This window comes from Vespa velutina, chromosome 2 (genome assembly GCF_912470025.1).
Source record: "Vespa velutina chromosome 2, iVesVel2.1, whole genome shotgun sequence".
NCBI classification, from domain to species: Eukaryota; Metazoa; Arthropoda; class Insecta; order Hymenoptera; family Vespidae; genus Vespa; species Vespa velutina.
Window position 1 is genome coordinate 12,572,173 of NC_062189.1, and position 26,000 is coordinate 12,598,172.

The window sequence follows — 26,000 nt, forward strand, 5'->3', positions numbered from 1 at the left end:
CTTTCTTTCTCTTTTTCCCCCCTTCCTTCTATCCTATATGAATCTTTATGAGTACCTTTATTAGATAAAAGTGAGTCAATCTCATCGTTAGAATTATATCGTTACTTTAGAAACGTTTAAGACACGAATATAACGACAAAATACATTTCGTAATGTGATACTATTTTTCTTATTTTAGTTTTATTCAAACTCGTTTGACGCGACAATCGTAAACGGCTTTTCTCGACGAGGATTACGGAAAATCATTGGAATTCTCCTTCAGCGATGTACATCGATATTTTCTCTCTTTCTTTCTCTTTCTCCCTTTCTTTCTCTTTCTCTTTCTTTTTCTCACTCTATTTTCCTTTTTCTCGTTTTAGCAGTAAACTTTACGTTGCTGTTTCCGATAACTGTCAAGGTAATAGCTGCTACCTACCGTCGATATATACAACCTATTACTTCGTAAGAAGTCTGTACGACGTAAAACAGTGTCGACGTCGTTACAGATGAAAACGAGCATTCCGTAAAATGAAATCACTATTAATTCTTATAAAACGAGTGAATAACATATGAAAATTATGAAAGAAAAAAAAAAGAAAAGAAAATAAAACAAAGAAAAGAAAACCAAGAAAGTAGTAATAGTAGTAGTAATAGTACGACGGTGTAGACGAACGTAACGATATATTTAAATGGATCGATCAACAATATTTCGTCGTTGTTTCTTCAAAAATATTTCTATAAAATTTACGATAGATTGCAAAACATTACAAACATTACAAACATTACAAAACATGTAAACGAGATAAATGACATAGTCTTAATTAACATAAATTTTAAGGTAGATAATATTTTCGTTAATAGTAACATAAAATTTGAATGTATTAGTAGTGTAATGTAAAACAATTTGCAAGGTGGTGTATAAAATTTATCGTGAAAATAACTATGAAATATCCTTTGCACTTCTAAAATTACGATTAAAATAACTAAGGTTGCATATGGACTGTTATTTAACAGAAGGGATGAGTACAACACGAATTTTGAAATAGACCGAATGAAATTGGATTAAATCAGATGTATGAAATTACGACTACTGGTAATGAGTAGTGGAGAAAGACAGAAAACATGTATGAGAGAGGGAGAGAAAAATAGAGAGAGAGATAGAGATAGATAGATAGATAGATAGATAGACAGATAGATAGATAGAGATAGAGAGCGAGAGAGAAAGACAGAGAGAGATATGGAAACAGTGAAATGCACAGTTGGAAATCGCACAGGATGTAAATACATGGATGTGTAAAGGGCCAACTCGATGCACAACGATGTTCACCCGCTCTTCCTGTTTCTCTCTCTTTCTCTCTTTCTCTCTTTCTCTCTGTCTCTCTTTCTCTTTCTCTCTCTCTCTCTCTCTCTCTCTCTCTCTCGCTGTGTCTCTGTCTCTGTCTCTGTCTCTCTTTCTCTTTCTCTTGCTCTCGGATATGGGGTGACGGCCTCCCGGGGGAAACTATTTATGCAGAGAACTTTCGAAACGACGTGCAGTCTCAGCGGGAATGCGCAGATATTGAATTCTCTTTCGATGCGTCGTTGCAAGCGATTGGAGGGAGAAAGAGAGAACATCAATGCACTTTACACTTGGCCGCAATGTCGACACACTTGAGGAAGAAGAATAAGAAGAAGAAGAATAAGAAGAAGAAGAAGAAGAAGAAGAAGAAGAAGAAAAAGTCGCGGATATGCGATTATTTCCATCCTGGAATATAGATCGTATCTTAAATGCAGTAGAAGATATATATATATATATATATATATAAATATATATATATAAATCGATTTAATATAAAGATCAATCAGTTATTTTACGTTTTTCGAGATTAGAAAGGATACTTTTCTTCTAACGAATGTTCTATTGCATTTTGGTTGCATTCTTTTTTTAATGAGATATTTAAGATCTACAATAAATCACGATATTTTTCTTCTTTTCTTCTTTTTTCCTTTGTATTTTTTTTTTTTTCGATTATACGAAAATCCTGAACAATTGATTGATGAGATATTTCTTTCATAAAAAATAATACTTTACAGCTTATGGACGGATGATCGGGAATACTTTTAAATGATAAAAATATAAGGTGAATAGTCGAGAAAAAGGGGAAAGCTAAAGACACAGTTAAAGATCTGAAACTCTTGGCAGATTTCTACAGTGGAATTAAAAAAAAAAAAAAAAAAAAAAAAAAAAAAAAAAAAAAAAAAAATGAAAGAAAGAGAGAAAGAGAAAGAGTCTCGGCGTTAATAGCCGAATGCTATGCGAGTGTAGTTTGGTAGATAATTAGGGAGAGGAAAGACGAATTCTCCGGAACTAATGAGCGGTTTCGCCGTCGTCACGCACGATATTTGTAGTACGCTCTTACAGATTTCTCTTGACTATCGAAAAGATGAGCAGTTGGAGCAAACACGATGAACGCGTGGGAGGTAAAGAGCGAAAGAGAAAGAAAAAACGCGAGAAAGGGAGTCTCATTGGAAGGAAGTTTCGGTTGGGGGGTGATGGTAGTGGGAGGAGAGGAAGGGAATGTAATAGGGACTTCTTGGACGTTTTTACGTTGGTATGGCAAACCAACCGAAGCGAACGAACCGATTTACGCGCTTTTTTATCTTGACTCTCTTATCCTCTCTTTCTTTTTATTTTTGTTTCGATGCCGCATTAAAAGCACGTCTTTCTTTCTTGCGATCTTTCGCTTTCCTTTTAGGTATACCTCGCATTTTTCATCCATTTCCTTTTTCTTTTTTTTTTTCTTTTTTCTTTTCTTTTTTAATGTTGTTTTTTTTTTTTTTTTCTTTATTCCTTTTATTTTTCATAATGTTCATCATCAAGACATATATTTTATTGTTCGTTCGTTATTAAGAAAAATCATAATTAAATGTATATCCATCTGTAATAGTTAAAAAAAATAAAATCAACAATTTCGATGTTATCAACGTTAACATTGATCTATTAAAGAGTATGATGATAATAGTATCATGTTTAAGTATTTCTTATCTCTTTTTCTTTCTCATACATTGATACATGTATACACATGTACATACAAATGCGCGCGCAAGCTCAAGTTTGTTCAAAATATAGGTATTCCGTGATATGGTTAGACAGAGAAGAGAGACGATTCGGTGACGGTGGTTACGTTCCCGGTGAACTTTCGTCGAGATGCCAAGGAAAGTTGGGATGCATCCAGTTAATGAGCTGAAACCATGTAATGCGATCCAGTCTCGTACCTTGGTATAGTATCTTAATAAGAGCGGCTATCCAAGACGACTTGCATACGAAAAGACGACAACCAGGAGGAAACACAGTAAGCAATGCCAAGGACTACGACGCTAATCCGTATCTGGGCAACTTCAGTTTTTGCATCATTTACTCGGCTTCTCATCGACGATCCTACGGTCTAGTTCTTTCGATGTCATTAGGACAAAATTTAGGGAAATTCGTGAGAGAAGATAGAGATTGTTTCATTTTAAAAATTGATCTCGGTCATTTTCAAATTGAAATTATAATATTTCCTTTTATATTTTAATATGGTCGACCATCGAGAACATTATTTTTTTTCTTCTTCTTTTTTCTTTTTTTAATTTTCTCTTTAAGATTTAATTAACGAAGATTCGTACGATATTATTATAATTAATTAATTCATATATACATATATCAAATAGAATAATAATTTCGTAATGTTGACAGAGGGTAGAATAGATCCTTTTCAAAAGATGAAGATCTCTAAATTGTTTGATCTATCTAAGTATACATATCAAAAAATATCACAATATTTTCAATATTATTTGAGATTGATATAACAATATTATATATAAACGATCGTATTCGAAATGAAATGAAAATTTTCCGCGTTTTCAGCAAAGGTCTCAAAATAGCGATGTATAATTCGGCATGAAACGTTTAAACGTGAAAATATTCGGGTACTCGAAAACCGAATAGAAGAGAATAGTACATAAGCCAAAGCACGGCTGGATAGATATTAAGATAATAGCTGAGGCTTATACTAGCTTCTAAGCTTTATTCGAGATTATATGATAACGCGTGACGCTTATAGACCTCTAAAAGCTTTACTAGAGTTCCCTTCAGTAACGATTTCTTATAATTAGAACGAAACAATGATAGGCATTATGCGGTTACGTGCAAAGGAAATAGAAAAGAAAAGGAGAAAAAAACAAGAGTGATAGGAATAGAGAAAGAGAGAGAGAGAGAGAGAGAGAGAGAGAAGCATTGGCTGATGTTCAGCTTTTCCTTTGCGATTACGAAACCGAATAGGAACATGTAGCTGTTAACAAAGCTTGAAAAGCACAGCTGAAAATAACAAGAGCGCTGGGTACAAGCGAGAATAAGAGAAAGAGAAAGTTTAAGAAAGAAAGAGAGAGAGAGAGAGAGAGAGAGAGACAGAATAGGGTAGGAGGATAACAGGGGATTGAAGAAATGAAAGAGAACGATAGGAAAGATTGAAAGAAACAAAGGAAAGCTTCTTTCGAAGGAGCTAACGTCCAATGTTTCTTCTTCGTCCGTCTTCTTTTTTTTTTTATTCTTATTTCCTCTCTCTCTCCCTTTCTCTCTTTCTTCTTCTCTTCCTCTTTCTCTCCTCTTTTTCATTCTGTTGAATAAAGCGAAATCGTCAAACGCAAACTTACGAAACCGTTCACGTTTCTTCGCTGGAAAGAAAACGTTCGCTTCCTGTCACCAATCGGAAAAGAAATAGGGAGAGAGAGAGAGAGAGAGAGAGAGAGAGAGAGAGAAAGAGAAAGAAATACGGACAAGAATAAGACAGAACTGAAAAAGAGAATAGCGAGTGTCGTTGCGATGGCGAAGTGTTTCCGATTATCTCCGTTGTCGTTTTTTTCATCATCATCGTCGTCTATTCGAGACCTTCGAGACGATATTACTCCACCTACCTTCTCTATTAGTTCCTCGATTCGAACTCTTTTGTCTGATTTTCATTACACGAAGAAATAAAGAGAAATAAAAGTATTGTATTATTTACCCCTTTTTTAAATCGATACATATATCGGACGGACAAACGCGTACTCGATGAAATTTAATAGTTTTGTTCGAGCAAAGTTTTTATTTAAAAAAAAAAAAAAAAAAAAAAAATAGAAAAAAGAAATACTTTTTCCCCTATAAATATACACGCAATCCGATAAAATCGTTCCGATCGAGGACGATAAATTCGAAACGGTTGTTAAGGTATGTGTTAGAAACGAACCAACGTTGGCTGGATCGTTGGTTGGTTGGAAGAAATTGACCAATCGTGTTCATTCGAACACTCACACAGACGCAATTACCGGAACTCGGGTAAAAGCGCGAAGGGGGTACGCTTGAAATTAAGCGAACATCTAGCTATTTCTTTTTTGCACATTTTTCAGCAAGTCCGTCTGTTGAAAGAACACAAATCGTATGGGCTCATCTCTCTCTCTCTTTCTCTCTCTCTCTCTCTCTCTCTCTCTCTCTTTCTTTCTCTCTCTATCTCTCTTTATTTTACACTGTCTCCCTATCTCCTTCTTTTCTCCTTTACTTAATTCGCCTTTAACCTTTTCCGCTTAACTCTTCTTTTTGACACCCGTCTCGTTAAACCTCGCGTGCTTTAGTCGCGCAATTATCCATGCAAAGGGTACGTTGGCCACGGCAAAAAGACTTTAATCGCTTTGACTTTTACGTGGTGGAACCACCGAGCTCGGCTACACACATCGTGCAAGGTCGAGCAGGCTCGCTTACCAATCGCCAACGTGCCAAAGACGCGATATATTGAAGGGTGTGGATATTTCGATAGTAAACTAGAACCGGCCAGTGAATCCATTAACCTAGCCTCTCTCGTTTTTGTAAGAAACGCTCTTTTATCGGCCGCCGATGTTGTTTTTCCTTTTTTCGGTCCGACGATACGTTACTCCTGCCCTCAATTTTCCTTCCCTACGTTTAATTAATCGAACGCTTTCTTCGGTAACATCGACCGCTAAGTTTCAACGATTTTTTTTTAGAAATCTAATCTATTCATTGATAAAAATGTAAATCTTACGTAATAAATACATTATTTTTCTCTCTTTTTTCTTTTTTTTTTTTCACGTTTAATAAATATCAATTAAAAAGCATTAAATAAAAATTTAATTAAACGAGAAAATTTGATTAATGTACAAGTTCATAAAAGAACTTAGTGATCTTTACGTTTATTAATAATTTTACATTACTTAGATTAATAGAGAGGATATCGGATGATTATATTATATTATTTACACAATATATATATATATATATATATTTAATCCAGATCGTAGGTAAACGGATTGCCAAGGGAATTATATCTTCCTAGATTCTGACTTAACATTGGTTTTACATAGAACAAAGATATTGGAGGGCAAGGTGAGGATATTCCGAGACTTACACTCAAGGATTTGCAAGGTGGTGAATACGAGTCGAGGAGAGAAAGAGAGAGAGGGAGAGAGAAAAAGAGAGAAAATGCACATAGCTGCTGTCTCAGCACGTTCTCTTCTGGTTTCTCTTGTACATATATATACATATATATATATATACACACACACACATCCTTTGTCTTTTGTCTCTACAAAGAAGAAACAAGAGAGACACGAAGGAAGAAAAAAAAAAAAACAAAATAAATAAAAAAGAAGAAGAGAAGACCATCAATCGATTTTAGCGAAGCTTATAGGAGCTCTTCACGGGGTAATACATTATATCGATTAAAATAAAAAAAAAGAAAAAGGAAAAAAAAAAACTGATCGAGAAAATAGATACGATTGTACTCATAAAGAAATCGCAAAGAATATCAGTATTATACTCTCTCTGGTTATCGGCAAAGGGACAAAGAAAAAAAAGGGGAAAAGAGATCGGATCATTTTATTACCATCCTACTCACGATCTTACCTTGGAAGGAAAGATAGTCGAACGATAAAACCAAGGGAATTAGACAAATGGATAGATAAATGTGAAAAGGAAAGAGATCGCCGGCTGGTAGGCGACGATTCGACGATCGACAGTGTATTCTCAGTGTAATCTATCTGAAGATTCCTTTTCTATCTTCCATCCTCTTATTCACCCCTCTCGAACGATTGTCATGGCTTTCCTTTTCTCGGACACACACACACACACACACACACACACATATATATATATATATAGATGGTATTCCTCGAGTGTTCGTTCTTTTCTTCCATCTCTCTCGTTACCACGTTTGATATCTCGAAGCTACCTCTGGACGTGGTCGAAATCGAAGAAAAAGCAAGAGAGAAAGAGAGAGAGAGAGAGAGAAAGAGAAAGGGGGTGGGGATAGAAGACCGTCCCTTTGGGATTCCTGAGAGGACTCCGGATAATCCTCGTTCCGCTTCGCCTAAGCGCCTCTCACTTATCGGACTTGTATCTCAACTCCTTCCCGACGAGAAGGACACCGGATATCCCTTCCAACCTCGACGATACTACCGGCCTTTAAGACTTTAAGCGTGATATCGTCGCTTCTATAGTGTTACCTACTCGACGAGACACCGAAAGAGAGAATCAAAAAGATGCCCTCTCGTTACACTTCGAACTTTCGAATGGATAGTTTACGGATTAAGAGATTGTCTAATCGAACAAAATCATTGTGGTGAATACTAATCGAAGTTTTCATCGATATATTCTCAATTTTTCGTGAGTAATATTTTTTTTTTTTTATTTTTTAATCGTAACGAAACATCAAAACAGATTCCAAAAGATTCCCTTTCGTTACATTTCGAACTTTTGAATGCGTAATGTTCGATTAAGAGATTGTCCAATCGAACAAAATTACTGTGGTGAATGCGAATCGAGGTTTCGATCGATACTTTTTCAATTTTCCGCGAGTGTTTTTTTTTTTTTTTTTTTTTTCTTTTTTATCATTCATCGCGATAATGTTTCTTTTTCATTTCATTTATATTGATATTATTTGTTTCGCAGATATTACGGCAGTATACGTCGTAAATTAAATTGATAATATTATTTGTTGTAACATCAAAATCAAATGTATTTTATTATTACTAGCTCGATAAAAAATAATTTTTATTTCCCGTATAGAAATGTTCTTTCAATGACGGTACACTTAAATGTCAATGGATTATTTCGATCGTAGTAGAAAAAGGGGATAGCGGAAACGAGCGACGATAAAACCCAAGGTAAAGAGAATAGAAGGGAATGAAAAGTTCGGAGGTAGGATATGAAGTCCAATCGGAAAGTCGTGCCGTAAAGTTTTCATAGGCCTTTTCCCTTAAACCTATCAGAGGAATGTTCTAACGAAACGATCACGCAGCTGTTCAATTTCGTTGAAACAAATGAAACTAGTCAGTGTTGCACGTAATACTTAAATTTGTTTCTTCCCCGAATATTAGCACCTTGTTTACTGTCGACCATTGCCTTTAGAAAATAGTACTTATAATGAAGCGACAATAAGGATGTTCGTTAAACTGTTACTTTAGTCGTCGTTGTTACTAACATTTGTGTCGAATTTATAGGGGTTATACGAATGACGAGGAAGAAAAGGAAGGAAAGTAGGTGAATATAATGATAAGAGTGTCCAATGTTTACCATCCTTTCTATCTCTTTCTCTCTTTCTCTTTTAGTTTCTCTTTTACATCTTTTCTTTCTTCTCAACTTCGAACCTTTTTCAATGTAAAAACACAATCAAGTTGGCACTAGAGCTAGAGCTACAGTTCCATGGAGAGAGAAAGAGAGAGAGAGAGAGAGAAAGAGAAAGAGAGAGAGAGAGAGAGAGAGAAAGAAGGGATGGCTCGCCAGGCGCGGTTCTAGAACGCATGGGTGGAGGAAATGGGAGAAAAAGGGAAAACTGGCGTGGAAATGCGCCAGGTGAGAGACGGGAAAGGAGTTGGATCGTAAACCAGAAGCACCTCCTGGGATTCGTATTATTCTTTTGTGGAAGGTCGTTAGGGAGGCTGGTAAGAAGAGGAGAGAGAGAAGAAGCAAAGAAAGAGAAAGATGTAAGAGAAGGAGGAAAAGGAGGAAAAAGATGAGAAGGAGGAGGAAGAGGACGAGGAAGAAGAAGAAGAAGAAGGTGAAGAAGAAGAAGAAGAAGAAGAAGAAGAAAAAGAATAGATAGGAAAGATCTGAGTTTTTTCGTCGAGAGGGGTTACGTTGCATTTATTTATACGAGGGTTTAAATTCTCGTAAATAGTTTACTTCGATGAGAATTGTATATGTATAAAAAATTTTCTTTTCCAATGAATTGTTTTTTTTTTTAATCTTTATCATAACTTCGGGTTGATTTTATGATTAAGTCTGACTTAAGATTGTACGATAATAACGATTATTTTCTTGTTTTAACAATTAAAGGATCGTTTAACGAGGAAATTAATATACTTGAGAAGTATTTAAGAAAGCTGTGAATTTAATTAACAGAATAGATTTAGAATAGCTCTATGTACTCGGTATACTTTAGAATTTCGAAATTCAGAACAATCCGATTTTGAAATTAATGTCGCATCCAATTCAAATCGTACTATTCAAATCAAATTCCCGTAAACGAATGAAATATAAGCACTGTATAGGATGAATGACACTATTTATTCGTTGAAACATCGTTTCAGCTTCGTCATAATATTTTAAAGAATTAAAATTCATCTTTAATATTTTATGATCTTGTATCGAATCGTATTCGACATTCCATTTTGAATATGAGATAATAAATTTTATTATATCTCTGTTTTCTTCTCTTTTTTTTTCCTTTTTTTTTTTTTTTTTACCGTAGAATATATATTTGATGGATATTATTTCAATGATCATTAAATAAAATTAAATAAAAATAACGAAATTATGTAAATTATTTCCAATGAAATATTGGAAATATTAAAATATTACAGATCGTGAGTGATAATGATTAATGCAAATAATTAAAATTTAATCTCTCTACGTATACGTGTTATGAATATTATTGTAAAGAAAGAAAAAAAAGAAAAAGAAAAAGAAAAAAAGAAAACTTTGTCACGTGTCGTCTGAAATGTTGAATTTAATAAATGTCCAGATGATATTTTAATTAGACAAATCAATCGGAATAGCAAAAGATAAGGAATGTGATGATTAAGAGAACGGGAGAACGAATAAGAATGGGAAAAATTGCCGCAAGAGGCTCGTAAGACGGTCGTTCTCCGTTTTTTTTTTCTTTCTTTCTTTCATAGTTGAACGATGCTGACTCATTGGAAGATTCGACATGATCGGAAGAACATCGAAGATTCTGTAGCAGTGATCTTCAATTTTCGACGATAACTATCGATTGGTCCTGCGTCTGGCCCGAACAAGAGCGATTAAATTCTCGGTAATTAATACGTCATAGATGAAGAGACAGAAACGATCCGGTACCGTCGAAGATTTCAATTAAGTCAGGCGATAATCTTTCGACTTCCTCCTCATCGTTCTTCTTCCTCTTCTTCTTCTTGACTTATATCGCAAAGAGAAGAAGATTTGCTAACGAGAGGAAAATTCATCCAAGAAAACGATCTAGGTTTCATCCAAGAACGTTAAGAAGAAAATATCCACTTTCTCTCGACCTTCTACCCTTTAGATTTGTTTTACTCCTCGCTTTATCCGGCCAATGAATGCAAGGTGTTACTCCGTGGTTTTCGAGGGGCGTGGAGGAAAGAGTTAGGCCATCTCGTCGGAGGAAGAGTATTTTACTTTGGTAAAGGAGAGGGTGCCAACCGGAAGGTACTTAAGTAAGAAGGGGTTGCGCACCCTTCCTTCCGCGATATTCCTTCCATCCTACTTTTCGTTCTTTAATCGAGACAGACAGAAATCCGTGGGCTCATTGAAAGCTTTGATAAAATGCTTCAGTAAAAAGAAAAAAAAAGGGGTTTTTCTTTTATTCGTTCGTTCGTTTTTCACGTCATGTGAATGAATAAAAAAGAGAAAGTTGATGATGTTGATGATAATGATGATAATGATGATGATGATGAAGAAGAAGAAAAGGAAGAAGAAGAAGGTAGGAAAAGTGAAGAAGAGAAAAAGAGAGAAGAAAAAGAGAAAGAATAGAAAGCTGCTGGTAGGTTTGAAAATTTACGAAAAAAGAATCTTGATTCGTGGCGGGAAAATTTTTTCTCGGTGGATCATTCGTTAGACGTTTCCCTTCTCTTTAAATTCGCAAAAGATTCTTCTCTTGGTATGCTGTACATATATATGTGTGTGTGTGTGTGTTTGAACACGGATGAGGGAAAAAGAAGGATCACAGGAGAGAGAGAGAGAGAGAGAGAGAGAGAGAAAGGAGAATGAAGCATGAGTGGATAAGAGCTAGCTTCGGTTCTCAACTTTATACGAATTCCATTCATCGATCTTCCGGCGGGTCACTGATCGTAACTATTGGTGAAAAATGAATCGAAGAGAATCGTGGTGATAAGGATTGAAACCCTGAGAGCTGATTTTCGTTTTCGCCAAAAGCCTGTCGTTCCGTTTTATCAAAGGATTTGCAAATGCGTTCGTCTATGTGGTAATGCAAATACGATTTGTAGAAAGTAGAGGATAAATGTTTTATATGATGTTCCTTTTTCCCCTTTGTGAATTATCATAACTTTTTCAAATAATTCATAATTATTATAACATTAATTGAAACGGATGTATGTATGTCAGTGAATGATAGTCCACAAAGGAAATTTACTTTTCGTTTCGATCGTAACGAATACGTTGTCGATAGAAAAAGTAGAGAAAAACAAGAAAAAAGGATAAAGTAAATAGATAAAAAAAAAAAGTACAGTATAAAGAGAAAACAGGAACTGAACATATAAATTTTTGTTCGTTATTAAAAGAGTCATCTACTACTGACGAATAACTTTTAATTTAATTTAAAGAGACGTATCCGAGAAAGCTTTCCCATTGAAATGCGGAATAATATTTATTTGCCGACGAGAGAATATTTATTAATTGCTTTAAAACGTTGAAACGTCACTTCTAAATAAAAGGGGATTTCTTTCAGAGCGTGTTACGCAAATGTAAAGTGATTAAAACCAATTGTAGGCGGTTTTCTCTCTCTTTCTCTCTTTCTCTCTTTCTCTCTTTCTCTCTTTCTCTTTATCTTTCTTTTTTTTAGTTTTATTCGTTCATTTCGATAATGTCCACTCGATCACTGTAGACATTTATTCATTATCTACTCAATGCCTCATGGTTCGCAAAAATCAAATAAAAGATCGAAAAGTTGCATTTAATGCGCTCACTTCGAAATATAAATCCACTAAGGAAAGTGCACAATTTGAATTTGGATATTGGAGTATTCGAAAAAATCTACAAATTTTTGTTTTTAACGTTTATAAAAATTTTCCCTCGCTAAATCGAGATTATCGTTGAATTAATCTCGCTTCGTGAATACGTTCATCACGAATTAATCCTTTCGAAAAATAGCTGTATTGAATGGTTCGATATATTATAAAATAAGCTTTTCTTTTTTACTTTTGTATAGATTCTTTTTTCTTTTTATTATCCTCTCTCTCTCTCTCTCTCTCTCTCTCTCTTTCTCTTTCTCTCTCTCTTTCTCTCTTTCTCTCTTTCTTCCTATCTTATTCTTTCTTTTTCTTCTCTTGAACACCGCTGGAAAATTTCTGGATCATCTTATGAATCGTGCTCCCTTTTCTCTTCATAAATTGCAATATGATTTAGGTAAGCGCGAGGAGAGCAACGATGGCCCGAACTTACTGGTGGTCGGAATTCAATTAAGTCTTAAGTGTATTTGGGAGCTATCGCTCGAGGGACGCCGACGCCGATGCTTGTTCTGTGACTGGACCAACCTTCTATAAGAGGAAGATAGAGAGGGATATATATATATATATATAGAGAGAGAGAGAGAGAGAGGGAGAGAGGGAGATGAGTCTACGTACATTCGCAATTAGAACCCATACCTGTCCACGACTATCTAAGCATATAAGCATGTATGCTTACGTGTCTATATATATATATATATATATATATATATATATATATATATATGCTTATCTCTTTCTCTCTCTCTCTCTCTCTCTCTCTCTCTATAGAATAACATAATCCCATTTACCTGCATATACGAACACACATGAATTAGTATACAGGGATGGGCTCGCGTGCGCGCACGTATGTGTCTAATTGCACGCGATATGCATATCGTGATATATGTGTTTGCATTCATATCCATAATATACATACAAGCGTGTATATATTCATATACGTGCATATGTAAAAGCATAGCGTAAAGAGATATTCGATTAAATGATTTTGGAAGAAGATATTATAGATTTGGCAAACTTTTAGTCTCAGACAGAGAGAAAGAGAGAGAGAGAGAGAGACAGACAGATAGACAGAAAATACAAAATCAAGAACTTATAGTTTCATCTAGTTGACTCGTAGAAAGAATCGAATCTTTGTCGTACTCGACGATGCGTAAGAACGTTCGAAATTTGCGAAAAATCGATAAGGTTCTAGCATTCAAGCATGATCGTAATAACGTCGTTTGGAGAATTCCTTAGTACATACATATGTACATACGTATATCCATATATACATATATATATATATACATACATAGATACATATATAGATATATACAAGATAGTAGAATGGCGGATGGGGTATGTACACTCTAGGGACGATGCACAGGCCAAGACGTTAGAAATGGTTACGTGATTCTATTACCGTCGTTAGGGATTATGCGCACTTCGCTGATCATGCCTGAATCGAACGTTTTTCTCTGAACGTGTAGGATCGCCACATCTACCTTCTTCCACTCTCTTTCTCTCTTCCTCTTTCTCTCTCTCTCTCTCTCTCTCTCTCTCTCTCTTTCTTTCTCTCTCTTTCTCTCTTTCTCTTTATCTTTTTTTATTTCTTTTTCTTTTTTTTTCAATCTCTATTTTTCTCTCCTGGGAAATACGCGAACGAAATCATACGGATTCGCGAAAAATGTCTGTGTAATACATGAACGAGCTTAGATCTGACTTTTTTGAAACGTTCGATTCATCATCAGATTATTCGTCTCGTTCCCTTTTTTTTTTCGCTCTCGATTTCGATGAATTATCCTTAAGGGAACGAGATTCTAAAGAACTTGTTTGAGCTTTCTGCCTGCTTAAGCTCTCTCTCTCTCTCTCTCTCTCTCTCTCTCTCTCTCTCTCTCTCTCTCTCTCTCTCTCTCTCTCTCTCTTTCCCTCTAACTTTTTCTTCCATTGTCGAAAAGAAGACCTATAGTGAAGATAAAGAGCTCAAGTAGAATTTTATTTGTACGGAGGAGGCACGTGGCAAGACGAAAGATCGATTACGTCGTTATCTACCTTCTTTTTTTACTTTTACTTCTTCTGCTTCTTTTCTTCTTCTTCTTCTTCTTCTTCTTCTTTTTCTTTCTCTTACTTCTTTCTCTTTAAATTTATTTTTTCATTTTTTCTTTTCTATTTATTTATTTGTTTCTATTTTTTATTTACTTTGGTCATTTTACCGAAGCTTTTAAATAATACGAGCAACTAATAAGCTGACGCAGACATCGTTTATCCCGAGAAAAGCTTGATTTTCGTGTTCGTTATATTTATTTTTGAACGTTCACAAAATCATGAAACTTATCGTGAACAAAAAAATATTGCCTGGTTCGTCAATAAAAAAGAAAAGAAAAGAAACGAAAGGAAAGGAAAAAAGACGAAAAAAAAAAAAATAGAAAAATTAGAAAGAAAAGAAAAAGGAGGAAAATTTTCCTAGGCGTACGAGGGGAGAGAAAATGCCCAAGGATTGCTCGAGTTGTGATTTCATTTTCCTTCTAAAGCAGGAAAAGAGAGTGGCACGCAATATTACAAGAGAGCATACTATCAGCTTTTCTTCGGTGCCTTTTATAGAAGATATAAGAACATAGTATACAGGGAGTAATTGGGAAACCCTACTACATTCCGGTATGCTTTGACTCCCACGTGGAGTCAACGAATGAAAAGAAACACGATATATATATATATATATATATATATATATATATATATATATATATATATATATATATATTAGGTTGGTGCGTATGAAATGTCGGATTTTCTTTAATATATTCACTTAAGAATCCGACATTTCATTCGCACCAACCTAATATATATATATATATATATACATATATTCCTTGTGGTTGTACATAAAACTTATATAGGCTCGGTAAATAGATAATATCGTTCATAATAATAAATTATTACGAAATTAAGTTCCGACTTAAATAGATCTGTAGTATCGATTAAACTATGGTAAATGAGATTTAGTAGAAATTTAGAATTTGTCTCGACTTATCAGCATAGAAAATAAATTATGCTTCATTTAAAGACATATCGTTAAACTTCATTTTTTTAGAATATAATCTTTTTAAATATAATCTTAAGACGAAAGATCGTACGATTATTATATTAGTTATACCGAATCAAAGATATTTTTCTTTAGAAATTATTCTTTTTCAATAATATATGTTTACATATTTCAATTTTATGTAGTATGTGAAATAAATGGAAAAAGAAAGAAGAAGTTAACGAGAAGAAAAAAAGAAAGAGAGAGAGAGAGAGAGAGAGAGAGGAAGACGAAAGGATTGAAGGCCAGGAAAAGTGAAAAAAAGATGAAATGGAATGATGAGAAGGAAAGAGAAGGAAACAAGAGAAATGGTAGAAAGAGATAAAGAGAAAAGTAAGTGAAGAACGAACGATAAAAGCAGAGAATCTGCGAGCCTCGTTACCTCCGGTAATCGGTCCGTTATCCCTTATCGAATCGAATTAGCTCCGATACAGACGCTGTAACTTTCACCCTTACATGCCTTCAATGTACCTACACACATAAGCTTACGCATATACGTTTTATTCTCGTACACAGACTTCTGACGGCTTTACGCGTCGAGAACCGTTCAAAGTGGTAAAACGGATCAAAGAAAGAGAGAAAGAGAGGGAGAGAAAGAGAGAGAAAGAGAGAGAGAGAGAGAGAGAACGAGAGAGAAAGTCAGCGAATTCTCCGATTGTATAGCATCGCCAGCATCCACTCGTTCCTACCTTCAAGAGATTTTCAAGGCGAGTCGAGAAGAGTCCGACCGTGAAGAAGAGATAAAAGCAAAGAAGCCATCTTGGAGAAGGAGCCGAAAATTTCACCGTAAACTTTCTGTACGAACCACTGACGAATTTTCCTTTAACGTTGAACGAAAGGTTCTGTTCGATGATCCGTATTTCTTTTTTTCCTTTCTTTCTTTTTTCTTCTTTTCTTTTCTTTCCTATCCCTTTTTTGATTTTACGCTTCTTAAAATTAAGAACTGATGAAAAAATAAGATAAAAATAAATTAAAAACTGTCTATTCTATTTTCGTCGATTATTTGATCGGTTAATACATTGAGATTTATTAATTTATCATTAAGAGTGTAAATAAAGTCGCTCATCTGTACTACATTAGAATTTCAATAAAATATGAAATTTTACCAACTATGTTTACATTTACAGTTACTCGCATAAATATTCGTACATCTTAATGATTGTAAAATTATCGCTTCATATATTTATTTATCATGTGTTTACTGAATTTATTTTGTTGTAATATTATATGTTAAAGTACTTCTACTACTATTCCATTACATATACGTACAAAAATATATACTTCATTTTTTATTGTTGTTGAATATATTAAATTTTAATCAAAATTAAACACAGTTTTAGAGTCTCAAAAATATTCGGGCAGTTAATAGGTCATAGCTATTTAATAATACATAAACTAAATTATAACAATATTCTTTATATTTTGTTGTTTGTCGCTTTTGTCTAATTACTTTTTCTAAACACGTGGCCATATTAGAAATTATTTTTTCTATATAATTATGCTATATTCTTTCCCTATCTTGTATTAAACGAGCTTTCAAATGTTCTTTCGTTTTTATCGGCATTATTCTAATGTTACGATTCAATAAATCCCATAGATTTTCTATGGGATTTAAATCTGATGACTGTGGAGGAGAATATAACACTTTGGGACAATTATACAATAGATACACTAAAGAAGATAGGATTTATCCCGCAAAAAGGACAATCAAAACTACTTGATTCACGCGAGGAGAGTAGAATTCTACGAAAAGTGAAGAATAATCCTGAATTAAGTGCTCCAAGATTAACTGTAGAATTATTCGAAGAGAGTGGAAAGAAAGTGCATGTTAGTATAATTCGCCGAGTATTGTTATAAAGGTGGTTAATCATGGAAGGGTGGCTCGAAAAAAGACATTCATAAATGAAATGAATCGAAAGAAATGAACGACATTTGCAAAAGAATTTGTTTCAAAAGAAAAAAAATCTGGTAGAACGACAATAATGTTTGCCGACGATAGTAAGTTTGAGATATCTGGATGCAACAGGCAAAAATTAGTCTGGCAAAAAGTTAACATACAATTCGAAAGAAAGAATCTTTAAGCGACTCTACAACATGACGGTGGTCATGTTGAGGGTTGATGGTACGGGACAGTGTCTCAGCTGTTGGGATAAGAGAACTTATTTTTATCGAAGATATTTTGAAGAAAAATAAATATTTTGACATTTTAAAAGAAAATTTAATACAGTACAGTAAAAATGGATATAAATGATAGTTTTAAGTTTTATCAGGACAATGATTCGATCTCGGATCATTCAAAAATATTTGTAATATAATTGTCTCAAAATGTTACATTCTTTTCTACAGTCACTTAAGTTCTATACACTTAAGTCCTATAGAAAACCTATGTGATTTATTGAATCGTAACATTAGAATAATGCTGATAAAAACGAAAGAACATTTGAAAGCTCGTTTAATAGAAGATTGGAAACGCATATCGCATAATTATTTAGAAAAAATAATTTCCAATATATCCACGCGTTTAGAAAAAGTAATTAGGCAAAAGGAGGCAATCAACAAAATATTAAAATATTGTTATAATTTAGTTTATATATTATTAAATAGCTATGACCTATTAAGTGCTTAAATATTTTTGAGATCCCAAAATTGTATTTAATTTTGATTAAATTTTAATATATTACAACGAAATAAATGCGGTAAACACATAATAAATAAGTATATGAAGCGATAATTTTGCAATCACTATGGTATTCGTATATTTATGAGAGTAACTGTATATCAACCGAAGGTCATGAAAGTTATGAATGATTCAATTATTGACAGCACATTTGCAAGAGCAAAGATAATATTTATGTAGATCACAGATCACAATATCTTTTCGTATTAGAAGTAACATATCGTTCGATAATATTTTTGTTAATTTTCTAATTTGTTTTACTTTTAACATCTTCTTTTTTTTATCTTTTTTTGTTTTTTTTTGTTTAGGTTAGGTCATTTCTTTCATACTCACTTTGTAAGAGATCACTTTTGACGTGCGTCAGTCGATTTGTATAATTTGCTTTCCTTGCTTATTCAAATCGTTGAGTGTCGTCGTGATGTTGTTAGATTTCTATCTCTCACTCTTTCTCTCTCGTTCTCGTTCTCTTTTTCGTTCTCGCTCCTGCTACCTTTTTATCCTTTTATAACTAGGCGTTCGCGATACTACTCACCTGTAATAAAAAGAGAATAAAGAAAATAATGATAGTGCAAGCGTCGAGGATAAAAATAGAGGTATGACAAGAAAGGCTTTGGTGGTCTAAGAAGTGGGATATAAAATGCATTCATAGAAGAGCGCTCGCGTTACACTCTTTTCTCTTTCATTCTTTCTTTCTTCTTTCTATTTCACTCAAAAACAGATAACAAATTTCGTGTATGCATTAAAATAATCTCATACTCGACAAGAGAACATGTTCCATTTATATAATAATCTAGGATAAAATATCTCTTTTTTTTTTCCCTCTTTTTTTTGTTTCTTTTGTTTTTAACATTTAACAGCGTTCTAATATTTTTAATTAGCCGTCGAATATTTTAAGTTTCATTAATTTCTTAAAAGATTTTAATTCATTTTGTTTCTCGTTACAAGTTGAAAAATGTATTAATTAATATAATTTATTACGTATTAATACTGTTATAATTAATACTAATCAAATGTATCTAATACGCACACACTCGCATGTTGTGCCTTTTATTTTTCTTTTACTTTTTCTTTTTTCATTTTATTGTTTTATTTTATTTTATATATATATATATATTTTTTTTTTTATTTTAATATTTTTAAATATTTTTCATCATGGTAATCTCAGCCTGATAGAAACAGGGATTAAAAACTCGATGATACTCGATTTCGAAACGAACTTTTCCATCCCACATCGTTTTAAATCTCCATTAAACTAAACGTAAATACGATTCGAAACGAAACGAAAAATTTCGTACGAGGCATCAATGTACGCATCACCGAGTAATTTGAATAAAATCAAAAATTGAATGATACAAATCGAAAATTATAGTGTAATATGAACTATTTATTGCGTATAAAATATTTATACATTCGTATTTCGATTCGCAATAGTGACATCGAAATGCATAGATAATAAAATCTCTTTCTTTCTTTGTCTTTTTTTTTTTTGTTTTCATCTTCTATCCGTAACGAAACCAAGGTCGTTTGCATAAATTAATATAGATATGGAAATGAAAACATATCGCGCAATAAGGCTTCATTATATTCTTCCGCATTTGAATTTGTCTTCTTACGTTAATACGACTGTAGGATAGTTTTAGCCTTTGGAAGGACATTCGTTTATAAACTACTATATAAACTGAATATTCATATTATGAGAGGAACAGTTAACCTTTAAAATTCATAACGGGACAGTAGGTAGCTTTCTGTTGCCGAGTTAATTTTGGCATTTACACGAAGAATTTTCAATGAATTTCAAAGAGAGGACTCGTAGAAATGCATCGTGTTAGAGGCCGACGACCGTTCTCGGCCTCTTCTCTTTCCCTTAAACTGTACGAGCCGTTGGAGAATGGAAAATGCGGAAAATTTAATTGCGAAGAACGTCGAAGTTTTCGGTTGGAAAAGCGTCGGACGTTGCTACGGACGTGGCTATGGCCGTTTTAGGTGCCATTAAATACGAATCTCCGCTTCGGAGCTCTAGTAATAACTAAAGTTTCTTAACTTTCATGGGGAAACTTGGTTGACTCTTTGTTACGGTGTGTAGCATTCCGCGAGATTATGTACGGTAGTAACGTTAATTCGGCTTCTATAATGCACCTATCCTTTTGACGTTATCTTTTTGCTTGGCTTTATTACTTTCTTGCAATCGGCAAATCATTGCGCCAGATATTTCGTTAAGAATAATTTTCGAAAAGTTCGTTGTGATTGTGATCTGTCACTAGAATTTGTGGTATGTCACTAGAATCAAGTGATATTGTAATAAATAAAAATTTTTTTTTGTTTTTCTTTTTTGTATATAAACAACTCAATAGTTTCTCTCTCTCTCTCTCTCTCTCTCTCTCTCTCTCTCTTTCTCTCTCTACTTGTTATTTCTGTAAATGATTATGTTTGTACGACACGGTGAATAAGTGAGTACATAGATATTAACAGACTACAGAGATTATTCTTTTATACAAATATATTTTATTTTATATTATATTTATTTTATTATACTTATATATTTTATTTTATTATACTTATTTATTTTATTTTATTTTATATTATATATATATATATCAGTAGATAAATTTTTCTTTCCTTTTTTTATTTTTTTTCGATTATAAATATGAAATGTCATAACTATGGCTAATAGAAAGAGTTAAATGTACAGAGTACGCAAATTCAAATTTTCACATAAAAGTAGCACAATTTAATTCGAAATCGTCTAAGTCTTTCGTTTTACGCTATGACAGGTCGCCACGTAAACGGGTATTAATTAATAAATATGAAAAAACGTCTCTGTGTTTTGTATGAATGCAATGCGTGACCTCGGTCGTTTTATTGGACTAATGGAATTTTTGAGCAAACACACGTATAAATTACTTTGCGTATTCGTTTTCAGAGGAATAACATGAGCGAGTAGAGAACAAAGTTGGCTTCTGCATACGTTCCACGTGGTCCAGTTTGAATTTTCAAGCAAACACTGCCTGTAAATTACATGCCGTGTTTGTCTTTTCCATCCAGCGTATACAGAACACAATAGTGAAGCCGTTTATACGAAAAAGCTTACCTCCTATTCCTTTTCTTTGTTTCGTCTTCCTTCTACTATAAAGTCGAAATAATTTTTTCGTCCTTTCTTTTTCTCTCTCTCTCTCTCTCTCTCTCTTTTTCTCTTTCTCTATTAATCACTATTACGTACTATACGTATTATTACTCATACATCACTGGGTTTTCATTATAAGGAATTTTAAAAGAATATAATTTACTTTTTAAACACTTCGTGCCAATTTTGTCATTAATTTGAAAACGTGTAATTTATTATGCTATCCTCATATATTACTTCTTTCTCTCTCTCTCTCTCTCTCTCTCTCTCTATATATATATATATATATATATATATATATATATATATATATATATATGTATATTAAATGAGTTAGAAACAAAACAAAAAAAAAAAAGAAAGCCCTATATCCTATAGCCAATCGTAAAACGAATCTGTTATGAAAGATTTTTCTTGGCGAAACAAGAACGAGATATGTATTATGATGTCGTGTTATGACAGAATGTTTCGAGGATAGTCATTTCTCTTTGTTCTTCGCTATACTAGAGAGAGAGAGAGAGAGAGAGAGAGTGTACATACTTACTTGAAACGAAAGCGGTAGAGTATCAACCCTCCGTCCTTCAAAAACGGAATTCAATTTCTTTAAAACGAGCTCATGCAACCTCCGTTCAATCTTCGCTTTTCTTACTCTTTTTCTCGGCAAAGGTTCTAAAGTAGTAGATGTCAGCTAAGCTACAGCGAAAACAGTGCGAACTTTGCTTCGCATCTTTGCCGTTGCCGTTTGGTAAAGTGAATTTCCATTTGGCGAAAGTTATACATGCACGATCTAACGATGTTAGATCACTATAATTCACCGAACTGAATATTTATTTTTCTAGATGTCTTAGGTAGATCCAATGTTTTCTTTTACACCTACGAAAATTCTACCTTTATGAAGTACATATGTAAGTAAATATCTTAAGGTAATTAGAAAAAAATTTAATAACTCGTCATCAATCGACATCAATCGTTGAAATGTTTTACATCGTATATATTGAAAAGAAAATGAAACAATATAATTTTGATGATGAATTTTATAAATGATCGTCGAACGAGCAACGTCTTTAGGATCTTCAATTTTTCTTATTCTTTTTGATCGATAAGAGTATAACGAAGCTTATCAAATTCGACGTATTCGATGATAACTGCATACGTTTAGAGTAAAAACTGTTATGTTTTGATTTAAAAATTTTTTTCTTCCGTAAGCTTTTGTATCGTTTACTCTTATCTTCTCTTTTCTATTTCTTCTTCATCTTCATCTTCTTCTTCTTCTTCTTCTTCTTCTTCTTCTTCTTTTCTTCTTTTCTCCTTCAAAGTAAATGCGTGATGTACGACTGAAGAACGCGTAAAAGTTCGAGGAGCGAGTTGAGTGGTGCTGCTTTTCTATGTGCATACTTTATCGGTTAGCTGCATCGTCGTGATGTTCGTAAAACTCATCCCTTCTTCTTTTCCTTCTTCTTCTTCTTCCCTTTTTTTCCCCCTTCTCTTCATCTCTTTCTACAAGAGGAATCTTAAACGACGTTTATGTAAGTCTGTAAAACGAGTCTCGTTCCCGTAATAAAGATTAATCGTCTTCACGTCGCATCTTCTACCCCTTTGCTTCTTTTCTCTCTCTTTCCTTTCAATATTCCTTCTCTCTTTCTCTCATACGAGAGAGAAAGAGAGAGAGAGAGAGAGAGAGAGAGAGATTTCTTCTTCGTCCTTTAGACTTTAGAAATGGAATTTCGTAATAGACGAAAAAACGAATTAGTTTGATTGTCCGACTAACTTCTACGTTTAATGTCCCGTTTAATTTGCGACCCTCTGTGATGTAATATTTCCGTATTTTTTCCCTCCACAGCGTCACTGATACTGGAGGAAAGCCAATTTGATTAGAAATAGTTACGTTAAAATTTTACACAAGAGATAAAATATTGAACGATGTGGTATTAATTCTCCGACAGTTCGATCAATCATTTTGTTTCCTTTTTTTCTTTTTATTTATTTATTTATTTTTTTTTTTTCTTTTTCTTTTTTTCTAAGTTACGTTCTTCCGAAAGAAGCCCATATATAATAGAATATTTTCAAGAAGTTAAAATGGAGGTAATTAAGTTAGTAATTCTCTAGAGCGACTAATTACACTCTCCTGGGAGTTTAATATAAACGCTATTATGTAGCTACGAAGTGCAATTTTTCATTTTCCCTAATGAAAACGTATTACCTACCTCCCCATATTTTCTAGCCTTACTTCGTAATCTACGTGGCTTCTGTAACAATCTTCTCTGTCTTTGAATGAACATGTAAGATATCTGCAACGTCTTCGATTTGTATATACGATGGGTTCACACTTTTAATTCGATTAACGTAATTCAATCGAAGGATCGGCCAGGAAGTAATGTTCGTAAGTCACGAACCTTTCTTTCTCTCTCTCTCTCTCTCTCTCTCTCTCTCTCTCTCTCTCTCTGTCTCTTTTCCCAAGTAGTTCAACAGAAACGTTAATAATTCATTTTAAAGCCGGTAAGATTCGAGAGGTTAATCGCATCTTACGATTCGGGTCTCGTTCAAGTCGACTCTTTTAGAAATTCCGAAAACGTTTCGCGTGAACGATGACTAAACGGTGAACCGTGCCGCAGTAGCCAGGAGCAGCCAAGCAGCTAGTAATGTTCCGTATCGTCGTTGCCGTTCTCGAATCGGAAACGCTAGGAGAAAGCCGTAACTATCGCGCGAAACTTTCTCTTCGATGGAAGACAATGGAATTCCGTAGCGAACTCGCAGCTTCCTCCCTTTCGTCCTTTTCTTCCTTTTATTATTGACTCTTCTCTCTCTCTCTCTCTCTCTCTCTCTCTTTGTCTCTGTTTCTGTCTCTTTGTCTTCTTACTCGATACGCGAAATGTATTGATATCGATAGACATACATAGACAGTTTCCTTTTGTTTAAAAAAAAAAAGGTAGAATATTTTATTGAAACCTGAATGTTATTTATTCTCACATATTTGTTTTTCATGTATTTATTTTTATGTACTTACGTATACAAATCCATTATTATTCTATTATTTATATGTAACTATCTGTAAATTAAAAGTGTTTTCTTTTTCATCACGGATGGTTGTCATTTGAATTCTCAATTTTTCTTCTTTTTTTTTTTTTTTTTTATAATTTCTTTATTCAAGACTTTTGCAACCAAGTACTTTCATTCTCGAATGAGTTCTCGAGAGAATCGAGATAAAGTGGATTTGAACGTGGACCACGATGAGTGGGCTCGCTTTTCTTTCGTATTAATGCATGCAAATTTAACGGAATATCGTTTCTATAGAAAATTTGTTTCCTCGTTTCCATATTGTTTCGAATCAATGAATCGTAATGTCGTATAGCGAGAAGAATGTCATATCAAAGAATAACAAAAAGAAGTATCAAAATCCTGATAGGAATTCGTTATCAATCTTATTTAAAACATTTCAAACCTTGGATTATCCGAAGACAGAGTTCTGAAATCGTGCTCTATATACGTAAGTAGTTTAGATCGTCGACAACGAGGTCAGTAATTTTTCAGAGTTAAAGTTTCTTCATGCTCGTACAAAAAAAAAAAAGGAGAAAAAAGAAAAAAAAGAAAAAAAAAAAAGAAAAAAGAATAGAGGAAAGGAAGGAATCAAAGTGTAGTAGAGAGTGGGATAAAGAATATTTCTCTCTTTTTCTATTATTTTGAAATGTCCAAGTATCGAAGATGTTCTTTCTGGTGAAATTTCGAAGCGCGAGGTAACAAGGTACAACGAGATATTCTCTCTCTCTCTCTCTCTTTCTCTTCCCTTTTCTCTCTCTCTCTCTCTCTCTCTTTTTTTTACCCCCATCTTTCTAGTTGCAAGATTCGTAGAGAACGAAATTCGTCGAAAGAAAGTCTACGAGTTTACTTGGAGCAAATTCAGGCGATCGTTCGTCCAGTGCATCGACTCCTCTCCCCCTCTCTCTTTTTCTCTGTCTTTATCTTTTTCTCTCTCTCTCTCTCTCCCTCCCTCTCTCTCTCTCTCTCTCTCTCTCTTGCTTTTGCTCTTTCTCTCTCTGTCTTTATCCCTTCTCTACGGTTTTTCCAAAGACTCTTCCAATTTCCCGGTTACATACTCCCTTTCGTGTCCCGGACAGAAGGCTCTGTGCGAGATGGTCCGGAAATAACGCGGCCAATCACAAACGAAAGTCTCCAATGGCGGATCCAAACGACGTTTTTTACTTTCCTTTGCTTCATCGCGCCAAGTCAACTTCCGATTTCGTCGTCTCTATCTCTCCTTTTTCTCTTTTGTCACTTTTTAGAAATTCTTTTTCGAATTCGACCTTCTTTCCTGCCGAATTAGCTTTCGCGTCGTACGATATAGATATTTCTCATTTATATAATGTAAAATGTTTATTCGATATCTTTTTGTCATATCTTTGTTTTGTTTTGTTTTTGTTTTTTTTTTTTTTTTTTTTTTGTATTTTTGTATTCTTTTTCTTTTCTTCGCTCGATAGTAGACGGAATTGTCGATTACGTCACTTTTTTTTTTAATCGTACGTCCTGTAATACCAATAATAATTATAACATCGTTCAACGCAGGAACATACATTACAAGAGATAATAGCTCTTTTGTTCTTTTATTTTATTTAACATACATTATACATACGTACATACATACGAGCATGGGATGAAACAAGTATCCCATATGTTATACGTTTCAGTTAGTATCAATTTCGATGGTTTCGACACTGAAAATATTGAATTTATTGTCGCGTATCGACGTTCATTTAGGATGACCACGACAAATGGTTCGCCTCCGATTTCCTATTTAAAAATCAATGATTCGATCGTGTCCTCGAGAGTCGACGAAACGAAAGACAGTTCGAAATTCACACGTATTCCGCACGTAGGAGAATGAAACGAGAGCAATGCGTACGGCCGTTGTTGTTGACAAATGG

The 26,000-nt window shown here is 33.9% G+C and overlaps 1 protein-coding gene across 3 annotated transcripts in view; it reads right to left on the reverse strand.

Moving 5' to 3' along the window:
• LOC124957931 overlaps nt 1-26,000 on the reverse strand; it is a 406,825-nt gene that overhangs the window by 210,154 nt on the left and 170,671 nt on the right. The window contains exon 2 of one of the 3 annotated variants that reach the window (XM_047515497.1): nt 18,297-18,495. The exons of the other annotated variants lie outside the window; for them this stretch is intronic. The gene's annotated coding sequence lies outside the window, so the exon portion shown is untranslated. The remainder of the gene's footprint in view (nt 1-18,296; nt 18,496-26,000) is intronic. 3 annotated transcript variants of the gene reach the window in all.